Source organism: Pongo abelii, chromosome X (assembly GCF_028885655.2).
Source record: "Pongo abelii isolate AG06213 chromosome X, NHGRI_mPonAbe1-v2.0_pri, whole genome shotgun sequence".
NCBI classification, from domain to species: domain Eukaryota; kingdom Metazoa; phylum Chordata; class Mammalia; order Primates; family Hominidae; genus Pongo; species Pongo abelii.
Genome location: NC_072008.2, coordinates 14,482,980 through 14,495,507, shown reverse-complemented (window position 1 = coordinate 14,495,507; position 12,528 = coordinate 14,482,980). Strand labels below are relative to the sequence as shown.

The 12,528-nt window shown below is 40.2% G+C and overlaps 1 protein-coding gene across 1 annotated transcript in view; it reads right to left on the bottom strand.

Moving 5' to 3' along the window:
* The window catches only part of GLRA2 (glycine receptor alpha 2), a 299,238-nt gene extending 289,801 nt beyond the window's left edge, over positions 1-9,437 (bottom strand). The window contains exon 1 of the mRNA XM_054544349.2: positions 9,164-9,437. The gene's annotated coding sequence lies outside the window, so the exon portion shown is untranslated. The remainder of the gene's footprint in view (positions 1-9,163) is intronic.
* Between the last annotated feature and the right edge of the window lie 3,091 nt (positions 9,438-12,528).

Here is a 12,528-nt window from a genome sequence, read left to right as displayed (position 1 = left end):
TCTCTTTCTCCTTTCCAACCAATCCCCTTAATGCATCACCCAGATCCGTAAGATTATAAACCTGCTACGATGACTTATTGGATTAGAGCCAAAGTGAAATTGCTTTCATATGATCTTGTTCAGGCTACTAACTCTCAAATTATCTCCATCAGCTAGGAATGTGTCTACTCCCATTTGTTTGTTAGGTGCTAGTCTCAGGCAGAAGCAAATTCAGAATATCTGTGAGATGAGAAAGGTGAGGAAAACCTGAAAAACAGGCTTTTTAAAAGGGAGGTGATGCAGATTAAAAAGAATCCAGGTTAAAACAGAATATGCTGCAAGTTGGAAAAAACTAAAATTCCAGCCACTGTACCTGCATACTCATCACTAAGTACAAAACTCTGCACCTAACTTCAGGTATATGTCAAAACGCTAATCCCCCCACTTCTCAGTCTATTAAAATACTTCTCATCCTTCAAAGCTCAGATCAAGTGCTATCTCTTCTGTAACACCTTCCCCATTCCAGCTGTAACAAAATAAGCCTTCCCCTGGATTCTGCTGACATTTATCTCCACCTTGATCATTACTAGGACTCATATCATTCTGTCCGTGCTTTGATTATGTGTGCATCTGTGCCCATCCTGAGAGGGCTAGCTTCTTGAATTTTATTTAGCAAAAAGACCAGGGCAAGAATGCCTGTGCAGTGGTACAGTAGGTTGCATAGAAGGCAGAATGAAAATGGATAGAGAAGAAAAAGGCAGCATAAAGACAATCAGAGAAAGGGTCATTTTAAAGTCAGAACTTTTAGGGAAATTTGGGGCTAAACCCACCTTGAAATTTGTATCCAAGAAACTTCTACAACTGGGATAAAAGAAAAAAAAACTGTTAACTGTGAAATAGAGGAAGGGATATTTTGAGTAAGTGGTTCTTAAATGGAATCACCTGGAAGGTTTCTTCTTTAAAAAATGTCAGCTTTGACTTTAGATTCAAGGGTTGCATATGCAGGTTTGTTACATGGATATATTGTGTGATGCTGAGTTTTGGGACATGAATGCTCCCATCACCCAGGTAGTAAGCATAGTATCCAACAGTCGTTTAGTATTCCCTCTTTCCATCATGACATTCTAAATCTATGTAAAATGAAATTACTAATGTTCACTTATCTCCTCTGGGCTCTTCCTCTTTTTGTAGAAAAAAATGTTGGGTGCATATATATTTAGAATAGTTAAATCTTCTCGTTGAATTGAACTCTTTATCATTATGTAATGACCTTCTTTGTCCTTTTTTTATGGTTGTTGGTTTAACATCTGTTTTATCTGATATAAAATAGTGACTCTTGCCCTTTTTTTCATTTGCATGGTAGGTCTTTCTCCTTTCCTTTGAGCCTATGGGTGTCCTTACATGTGAGATGGGCCTCTTGAAGACAGCGTATAGTTAGGTCTCGGTTTTTTAATCCAACTTGCCACTCTGTACCCTTTTTTTTTTTTTTTTTTTGGAGACGGAGTCTCACTCTGTTGTCCAGGCAGTGCAGTGGTGTGATCACGATCTCGGCTCACTGCAACCTCTGCCTCCTGGGTTCAAGCAATCAAGCAATTCTCCTGTCTCAGCCTCCCGAGTAGCTGGGACTACAGGCGCACACTGCTTTGCCTGGCTAATTTTTTGTATTTTAGTAGAGATGGGTTTTACCATGTTGCCCAGGCTGGTCTCAAACTCCTGAGCTCAGGCAATCCACCCACCTCGGCCTCCCAAAGTGCTGAGATTACAGGCATGAGCTACCACACCCAGCCCACTCTGTGCCTTTTAAGTGGGGTCATTTAGACCATTTACATTCAAGGTTAATATTGACATGTGAAGTTTTGATCCTATCATGTTGTTGTTAGCTGGTTGCTTTACAGTCTTGATTGTATAGTTGTTTTATAGGGTCTGTGGGCTATGTGCTTTCATGTGTTTTTATGGCAGCAAATGTTCTTTTGTTTCCATGTTTAGAACTGTCTTAAGAATCTCTTGTAAGGCTGGTAAGAAATTCCCTTAGTGATTGCTTGTGTGGAAAAGATTATTTTCCTTCATTTATGAAGCCGAGTTTGGCAGGATATGAAATTTTTGGTTGGAATTTTTTTTTAAGAGTGCTAACATAGGACTGGGCATGGTGGCTCACACCTGTAATCCTAGCACTTTGGGCAGCCAAGGCAGGTGAATTAGAGTTCAAGACTAGCCTGTCCAACATGGCAAAACCTTGTCTCTATTAAAAATACAAAAATTAGCTGGGTGTGGTGGTGTGCACCTGTAATTCTAGCTACTCAGGTGGCTGAGGTGAGGTGGGAGGATCACTTGAATTCAGGAGGTGGAGGTTGCAGTGAGTCAAGACCATGCCACTGCATTCCAGCATGGATGATGGAGTGAGACTGTGTCAAAAAGCAAAACAAAACAAAACAGAATGCTAAAATAGGCCCACAGTCTCTTCTGGCTTGTAAGGCTTCCACTGAGAAGCCCACCGTTAGCCTGATGGAGTTCCCTTAAAGTAATATGCACCTTTTCAATAGTGGCGCTTAAGAGTAAGGGCCATCTCTTTACATATAAAGCAGATGGACTCTTACTTATCCATGCATCTGTTTTGTATTTCAGTGCATACAGAATGGTGATCTGGGGAGGGCAATAGATGACTCCCTCATCAGGTCTATTCCTGGGCCTAGGCAGAGCCCCCTACAATTACTGGCGCCACACCTGCATTTCCTTAGCCCTAAGTGGGGCGTTGGCGGGCTGCACTCCCTGCTCCCTCAGGGGCAGTCTGAGCTGAAGGTTAGGTCACCAGGAGGCCTGCAACTCTCCTCCAATAACCCACTAGTCCTCGGAGCTTGGCAAAGTCAGAGCAGGTTGTGGAGTACGTCTGCTGGTGGTCTTGTGATGCACTGGGCCAAGGGTGGAGGATCCCCAAGCAGGGCCCTTGTGCCATGGCTGTGCAACTTGTATGGCACCTGTAGCCTGAGGTTTTTAGCCCAGCAAACATCTGTGTGGCCCACACAGCTCACACTCCCCCAACCAGGTCTCTCTCTGGCATCTGCCTCAGGAGTAATCCCAACAAGCTAGACTTGTCCCAAGCCTTCTGCTCCCTCTAGGGAGCACTGTTGCCTGGAACACCTGGGCTCCCTGAGGCAGAATCTGTGGCTGGATGACAGTCTACAACCTTCCTGGACTGGTCTTGTGCAGGGAGGGATACCCAGCTCCTGTGCCAGCACATGAGCCTATACCACACTCTTCTCAGTGTTCTGAAACTGGGGGCTCCTCCCCAACTTGAGCTCAGGCCACAGATCTCAGCTGGATACCCCTGGACAGTGTGCTCAAATCCTGGGGTATTGTGACGGGGCCCACAGTTTTGTCTGCTGGCCCATTGGGTCAAGCACTGGCTGTGCTGACAGGACGGGGGCTGGGGTGCTGAACTGCTCCCAGGCTGCAGGCAAAACATTCAGGCAGGGAATTGGAGGTTGTGCTGTGGGCACCCTCCTGTGGGAGACCCAGGCAGGTGGTCTTGGGAGGAGATGGCAGGCAAGTGGGCACATGGATCAGGTGCACCCTAGTTATGTGGGAATGACAGCTCTGCTTCCTCCCCACCTGGCCATCAGCAGGGCTAGAGCCACTCAGAGCAAGATGGAGAGCCTTGGGGGATGGGTGCCTATGGCTGCATTTGACTGAAGCGGCATCTGGCACTATGACACCTTCTGGGCTCCACACAGATTTAAACTCTGCTTCCTCTGGGGAGATCCCCCTGCAAACTCAAATGTCTATGTGAGTCATGGAATCTCTTTTTGCTAGGATCCCAGAGGTCCACAGTGGGAGGGTGATTCCCTGGAGTTCCTTCACTCACCTCTTCCTTAGGATCAGGAGCCAGTCCTGGCACTTGGCAGCTCTGTGCAAGCTTCCCAGCTTCCTCCCTCTTCAATTTTGGTGTCTGCATCTCCTCTCTATCAACTTTCACTATTTTCTCTCAAAAGATCTGTTTGAAGTGTGATGGTTTACTCGATATTTTGGTGTCAGGTTCACGAGTACACCAAATGTCCTGCTCAGGGTCAGGTTCCAGCTCACGCGGAGGTCTGAAGGGAGTGGGTGGATGAGCAGATAGCTGAAAGAACACTCAGCGGGTGGGGTGGCGGGGTAGGCAGGTGAAATGTAGTTTTATTCAGTAGCTCTCTCATCAGCAGCTCACTCACTGTCCACCTCATCTCAGCTGCTTGAGCCGGTGGCTTCCACACACAGCTGCATGGCTGGCTCTTCCTTCAGGGTCAGCAGCTTAACTCTTTCTCTCTCTAGGCATGAGCGAGCTGAGCTGTGTCCTGGCTCCCCTTGTCCATCTGCAAAGACGGACAGTTCTGGCTCGCTTGCTCTCTCTCTCTCTCTCTGGGTGCAAGCATGCCTGGAAAGTGTTAGCGGGGCAATTATATCTTTTATAGACAATAGTGGCGTAGGTCCAAGGGATGGCCTTTCCATGTTATGGCTACATGGCTGTGATAACAAGTGGAGTTATATAACTGCACTACAAACTCGCTGAGTCATGCAGAATATAAACATCCTACCTCGGCCTGTCCTTGACCAAAGCACAGCCATGTTCCTTATATTTGGTTTCCCTTGGTAAGCGAGGCATTTCTCAGCTGCGTCTCATGGGCCACCTTAGTTCATTTTCCCCACCTGAAGGCTTCTTACAACAGATTGCTAGGCTCTACCCCTAGAAATTTTGATTTGGTGAGTCTGGAGTAAGGCCTGAGAATATGCATTTTTAAGGAGTTTCCAGGTGATGCTGCTATTGGTGGTCGAGCACCACATTTTGATAACCACTGGTGTAGGCTAACCCTCAAGGTTCCTCCACCTGTGGAGGTCAGCCCAGCAGCACTGCTATGTAAAGTTATTGGCGGAAGGACTTATATAGTGGAAACAAACTGGGAAGCACCTCCTCTTTGCTGAGCAATCTAGAATCTTCCCATGAGCTTCGGCTCTGGGCCTTTTTAATGACGTTAAACAAATATTTAGTAAGAAATTTATGTTCATCTTTATATTTCTGAAATGCTTTGCACACAATAGATGGGGGATATAAAATAAAGGCCCATTATGTGAAAACATGGATGGAATGAATTTAATATTCTTGCAGTTCTTGCATATTCATTGCATAGAGAAATTTCCTAGAAAAAGTTTGTTGGTCTTGTTGTTGCTCCTATTGGTAATGATGCCATAACATCCTACTCAATGTGATGCTAAACATACAGAAGATAAGGAAATGTTTAGAGAAATGAATAAGTTTTGCAAAGATAAAAGTCTAGAAAGCTAGTCTAGGCTGCAGATATTTCCCATAATCTGGCAGGTAGGTGAGGAGATAGGTAGATAGAGATTGATAGATAGATGAGATAGAGATTGATAGATAGATGAGATACAGATAGACGACAGAGAGAGAGAGAGAGAGATAGACAGACAGACAGACAGATAGAGACAGAGATACCCACACACCTCATGGATTCTGTGGCAGACAGACCTCTAAGATTGCCCCTAGGATCTCCACCCCTGGTATTCATGCCCATGTATAACCTACTCATTTTGAGTGTCCTGGCTCACTACAGTGATTTGTTTTAAAAAATTGAATACAGCAAAAGTGATGGATATTACTTCCTTGAGTAGGTTACAAAACATTGCATCTTCCTTTCATTTTATTTGTACTCTCTACTCTCTCTCTCTTGTCTTTTCATGTGCTCAATCTGACAAAGTCAGCTTTGATGGAGAGGCCACATGGCAATGACCTCAGAACAGCCTCTGACCAAAAGCCCGTAAAGAACTGAGCCATCAGCTCAACATGGGCCCAACAACCTGATGAGTGAGCTAGGAAGCAAATCCTTCTAAGTTAAGCCGTGAAATCACACTGGCTTTGTTACACACCTGGAGACAGTGGGCCTAGTTAACCCAAATGTGCATTCCTGATCCACAGAAACTGTGAGATAATAAATGTGTTTTAAGGTGCTAAATTTGGGGGTTATTTGTTATGCAGTAATAGATAATGACACAGATTATTTTCCAAAAATGCCAAATAATTAATGTATTCTGCAAAGCATCAAAGAAGTAGTGTGTGTGAATGTGCGTGTGTGTGTGTGTGTGTTTGTGTGTGTGTGTGTGTGTGAGAGAGAGAGAGAGAGATCAGGCAGGGTTCCAAAAAGATTTCTGATCTCATTTCCCATTGCACAAGACTTGTTGCTAATCTGATCCCCTAAAAAATTAAACACCAAAAGTTCCAGAATTAATCAGGGTCATCACTATTATCATTATTATTCAAGCTTTCCAGACCTAATTGTGCCATCCCACTCACCTTACTCACAACTATTGACAGAACTGTGATATTTGTAATAATGGTTGGTCTTAGCCTTTCTCACTCACATGTTAACTCTACTTAGATCTTCTTGCAGACTTAAGTGAGACTGAAAGAGAATGTAGCTGTGCTCTGGCCATGGCTAGAGTTTAAAGTACCACAACTATACATAAACATCTCTACACATCAAGAATCACAGACAACATTCCATCCATCACTTCTCCATCCGATTTTCAACAAATGTTTACTGAATACCTACATTGAGCAATGCACCATGCTAGGAAGAATAATTGAAAGATGGCCATGATCATAACGTGTTCATATTCCCTTTTAAATTTGCAGTAACCATGACACCTCCCTTACCTCTACAGTGTTTTCTTTTTAGCAGTGTCTGTATAGCAAGTATTTTGAGCACACTGCCATTTGTGAAATGCTATCGGTGAAAAAGCTAATTCTTAAGAACGGACAAGAAGTCTGCCATTGGCAGGTACTTCAACTAGGCTTTTCAAAGATGAAACACCAACAATGGGCCATTTGCTATTGCTGGCATGACATTTGACTTGATATTTGAAACTCTTGTCTGGCCATTTCCCAAGGGGCCACAGTGAAGGCTCAAGGGGCTTCTCTGTAAAGATGAACCACAGCAAGGCAGATACCAGTGTGTGTCTGGCATGGATTCAGCTCTCCTTGCACAGTCAGCCTGTAGCACAACCACAGCTCATAAAATCCCATGTCCCTCAGGGTTCCCAGAGATCATAAGAAGTAAACAAAAGATAGAATAAGCTCATGAGGCACATTGCTTTTAACTAAAAAGCAATATGCAAGTATCAAAATAAATCCAGAAAAGGCCATTTGGCAATCCATATGAGAAGATTTAATTTGTATTTTGCTTATCTTTTGATCTAGCAAATCTACTTGTAGGAATTTATCCTAAGTTGTGTAGGGGAGTGGGGAGATCATAGGGCTTTGAAAATCTATGGCTACAGGGGCATTTGCTAAAATGATGTTTATGAGGAAAGAAATTAGAAACCACCTAAATATGCACCAAGAGAGGGCTGGATAAATTAACTATTATAATCATACAAAGGAATATAATTTAGCCATTAAAATAACATTGTGGAAGAATAAGAACTAGGGAAATATTAATGTTCAGTATATATTATTAAGTGAAATGGCAGGTTAAGAAACATGTACAATATTTTTATGTTTTTGTTAAAAAATGCATGTGTATACTATATATATGTACATATATAGAGAGAGAGAGGTGGGAATGTTAATAGTGGTTTTATCTCAATATTGAGTTCTTGGATAATTTAAATATTATTTTTATTTAACTGTATGGTTTATATTTTTGATAATGAGCATATAGTTTTGAGATTAGGGATAATTTCAATTTTATTACTTTTATTTTGCTATTGTCTGTATTTTCTATAATGAACACACATTGTTTAGAAAAACATTAAATTTTTATAAAGGGATCGATTAACTGAAAATATACATTAAATAAATTCTTAAACTAAATCTTGAGGTTTTAAGTACAGGAAAAGGGAATAAATGTAACTGAGCATCTTCAATTCTGCCTTCTGCCCAGTAACTTAGCTACCACTCAAAGGAAATAAAAAGTTAGAGTTTAAAACATCACTGTCACATAACCACCCTAAATCTTGTTATCTTCTGGAATTGAGACTTTTTTTGCCAATGAATGAACCAAAAGGAACTTTTCTTTGTGCTGGAGGAGGGGGAAATGGTCTTTTCAGGAGGAAGGAGAGAAAGCACACCCTCATATAAGGATAACCAGATGCCAGCTGGAGAAGGCACATATGTGTGGCCGCTACTTACAGAGGTTCTCAAAGGCAGTTCAAATGTGAACACATTTTCTGTTCAGGGACAGTATAAGTTTTCCATTTTTAAAATTAGTCTCAATAGGCAACTTTAAGGAAACCAAAGTGGTAGAAGATATAAGTATTATAGGTATAAAAATATTTAGTCTCTTTCTAAAATTAAGCAGAACTTGATATTTTAGAAGGTAATTAATTTTTATTTTAAATCAAAACAATGCTTCATGTTTAAGTAATGTTTGCCTCTAAATTTTTCTATTTCTTTTATCTAAATAAAAAAGAGAAGCTCTCAACCAGGGTTTGAGGCATACATAAAATAGCAAAATAGACCAAAAACATATAATTTAACAAATACTGTGACTCAATTATGTTACTTCATTCTAGGAGACACAAAACACATTCTGAGGAAATATACATTCACTACATGTGCACGGGAATCATTCATTTACTCATTTGACATGAATTATCACCCACAAAGTGTTAAGTACCTAGAATAAGGAGATAAAGATCAATCCTGTCCTACAGACCCACTGTAAAAAGAATAGGTGGGGCAGTTGAGACAGAAAATATGTTAAAGTCTTCTTTGTGTAGCAGATAAACAAATTATAGTTTCAACACAATGTATTCAGTGCTTTAACAGATTAATGCACAGTGTGATTTCTGTTGGCACCAGAGGACAGACATTCGAAAAATACTCGACAGGAAAAGACATTAGGGAGGCTTCCAAGAGGAGGAAAGACTTTTGCTGAATCTTGAAGGGATGGAGAGTTAACCCAGTAGATGAGTGAGGAATACATGTGGGGCACAGAGTTGTGTCACTGATGAAATGTAGGCTGGATACATCTAAAACAAAGGAATCCTTAGGGCAACATAATGATATCTGCTAATGTCTGTTATTTCATTAAAACAGAATTTGATTATACATTGACATTTAGCAAGCTCATAGGTTTAAGAACTTGTGAGATTGCTCAACTATGGTATATTAGGTTATTGTTAAAAATTATTCACTCACCCCTCTTTCACTTTGTGGCTGGAACATGCTTGCTCATCCCTTGATTCTGGGTTTGTCCACTTGCTTGCATTAGACAGTGGAATGTCAGGAGATACAAGGCATGAAAAGCACTCGAGAGATGGGGCTTTCTCACTTACACCTCTGCAAACCTATGGAAAGAACTTGTTCTGACTAGCTCACTGCTCTTGGGAGGAAAATGAGAGAAACAAAGAGCAGAGCCTCCCCACCCAAGTCCTCCTAGATAGCCATCCCTTAGCTGATGTTCAGACTTGTGACCTCATTGTTGCATGCCTCTGAGATTCTGTGGTTGTTATGCAGCAGTATCGTGGTCATAGTTACTGATACACCAATCAAAAATATTTCCTGATATAGTGTGTACGATTCCAAACATAACTAACATTTCTTAAATGAGTAGCTCATCACAATTTTGTATTGCGTTACTGTGTGATGCATGAGTTTTGATTGGAGAGATGTGATATGGAGTTTGGTTGAAATGAACATGCCCAGACACCCAAAAGAAATTGATGAAGTTCCTGGACTTCCAGTGGTATAAAAGGGAGAAGAGAAGATAAAAAAAAATGCAGAGTGGTACTGAAGCCAATATTCACCTTCTTCACATATTTTTTTTGTAGGGCATATCTGGCACTCAACTAAATGCTTAATTTGGGGGAAAGCAGGATTTATTCCAGATCTTTTTAAACTTTAATCCTGCTCCTCCACATAGACTATATTCATGGGTTCAAATAATCAATATTGTAAAGATACCATTTTTCTCCTAATTGGTCTATAGATTTGATGCAATCTCAATCGTTATGGAAATGCACAAACTGCTACTAAAGTTTATATGGAAATTCAAAGGCCAGGAAGAGCCATGGAAATCTTGAAGAAGCAAAGAGCTAGAGGACATTGTCAGATATCAAGACTTATTATAAAGTTAAAGCAATGAAGTTTATGTGGTATTGGTGCAAGAATAGACAAATAGATCAATGGAAGAAAATAGAGTCTGGAAACAGACCACTCATATACTGTCACATGATTTCTGATAAAATCGATTATGCAGTGGCATGGGAGAGAAGGTGATCTTTTCAAGAAATGGTCTTGGATTATTTAAATATCCAACTGATAAAACAGTGAATCTTGACTGCTACCCCCGCATGAACCACAAAAATCAATTTCAGATAGACAGTAGATATAAATGTAAAGTAGAGAAAAGAAGAAAACATTGGATACAATTTTTATGACTTTTGAGAAAGCAAAACATTCTTAAACAGGACCATAAAGAAAATAAATGACAATTAGATGATAAAATTGTAATCCTCCCATTCTGAAGTGATGCTATCAGTCCCATTTCAGTGGGGGAAGGAGACATTTGAGATGGACCAAAAGATGTTATTTCATTACTGAACAAATACTAAATTTTTTTCTTTCTACCTTAAGACTCATTTTATAAGGCCATCCATCTATGATAGAAAAGATCAAAGCTTCCCTTACTAGTGATATAAATAGTGAATATAGAATGAATGAGTTTCTTTTCTAATATAGATTTATAATTAATATTAGGAAGCAATTTTAAAAAGGTCATTTTTTCAAATAAATTTCTCCAATAGAGGCATCACAGAGCAAAGAGGTAATACCTTCTTACTTCCCACTCCACGCCCCTTGCAGTATTTCATTAAAGACCTTTGCAAATAGCAAGTATCAAATAGCAAGTATCACAATAGCACATTATGATATTCTACAGATTATTAATTACATGACTGACTGATGGCACTAAATTTCATGTTAGGAGCCTTGCTAAATGGAGATCACTTTGGAATAGAAATAAAACATCTCACATTATGATCTGAATCAAGAGGAAAGATTAATTCTATATAAGCAATTCTCAATAGCATCCATCACATGAAATGAGGTAAGCATATTCAGTTCTAGGCATTTCAAGAGTTGAGAAGTTCTGTGGAAAGAAGATCTCAAAATATTAACTCCCAAAGAAGCATGGAAATGAGCCAAGCAAAGGGCAGCCCGAGCAGTAGCCCTGTGTTCTCTTTTTGCTCTGTGATGTTCACCAATACACAGGTGTCAGACGTCACCGAAGTGACCTGGAGACCGCCAGAAAAGGTTACTCCTAAGAAAATGAAACTGTGATCTATTTTTTTTTTTTTTTTTTTTTTTTTTTGCTCTGCAGATGTGTGTCAGGATGAATTTGTGCCCCAAAGGGAGAAATCAGAGCATCAGCACAGAAGTCATTTCCTAGAGAGACGTCAGCATATCCCACAGAGAACCCTTCCTCCCTAACAGGCACAGTTGCTGACATCACACATCCTACCTTGCTGATTCCAAAAGGGCCTGGCAGAATCAGAAAATTCAGGTTGCAAAAGACAACCCCCTCCCCCCCACCCCCCACCCCCAACACACACAAGAAGTGTTCTACAGCCTACTGCATGGAAATATTCAGACTTGACAGTATTGAGCTACATTATTAAAAACTACCTACAAGGATCGCTCTTTTGTCTCTTTGGAAAGGAAGGAGGCATAATGCCTGAAGGAAGAAAAAAAATGTATATTATCAATACTAAAAAAAATTGTCAAAAGGCCATTTTCCCAATATAATTTGCCCGCCCCACCAAATTTAGCTGCTATAGTGACAGATGTCATAAAATGACAGCTTCCATGTTGTCCATCTGACTTTCTCAGATCTTGGATTAAGTTAACCCCTTCTGGGTTTCTTTATATGAAAAATTAACATGTAAAGTATTTGGTTTTTGCCTGATTCAAAGGCTCTAGAACATTTAAAACTTGGCTGATTACTTTCTGTTCTGCCAGCTCAGTGTATTATGCAGTAGCATGCTAATACCCAACTGTACTTAACCTTGGTTAAGGACTAATTGATTGACTTTAGAATGACTTCAACTTTTATTTTAAAAGTGCACAAGTACAAAATATTTGTGGCCATTACTGAGAGAGTTTTGATGGATTTATTTTTGTAGAGCAGAGCCAAAATTTTTTATTAAAAAATGAACCACTTATTAATCTAAAAATGATTTTTTCCTTTAATAAAAGAAAAATCAGCCATTCATAGGAGATTCATGCATAACTACGTGTTAAATACTCTAAACAGGCTTATAATATTAATAATATATTTAGAGATTTTAGCACAATTAGAAACACATGATACCTCCCTTTTCCTTTAAGCATCTCCCATAACTCAAGTCCCAAATGAACTCACAGAAAGAGAGGAAGACAATTTGTCAGTTCTGAAATATTTGGTAATAAAGATGCCTTTGGGAAACAAAGACTGTGAAGCTAACACATCAATATATATCTTTGGAAGACAACTCCGCAATGGATTTAGCAAAACACATTAAGAT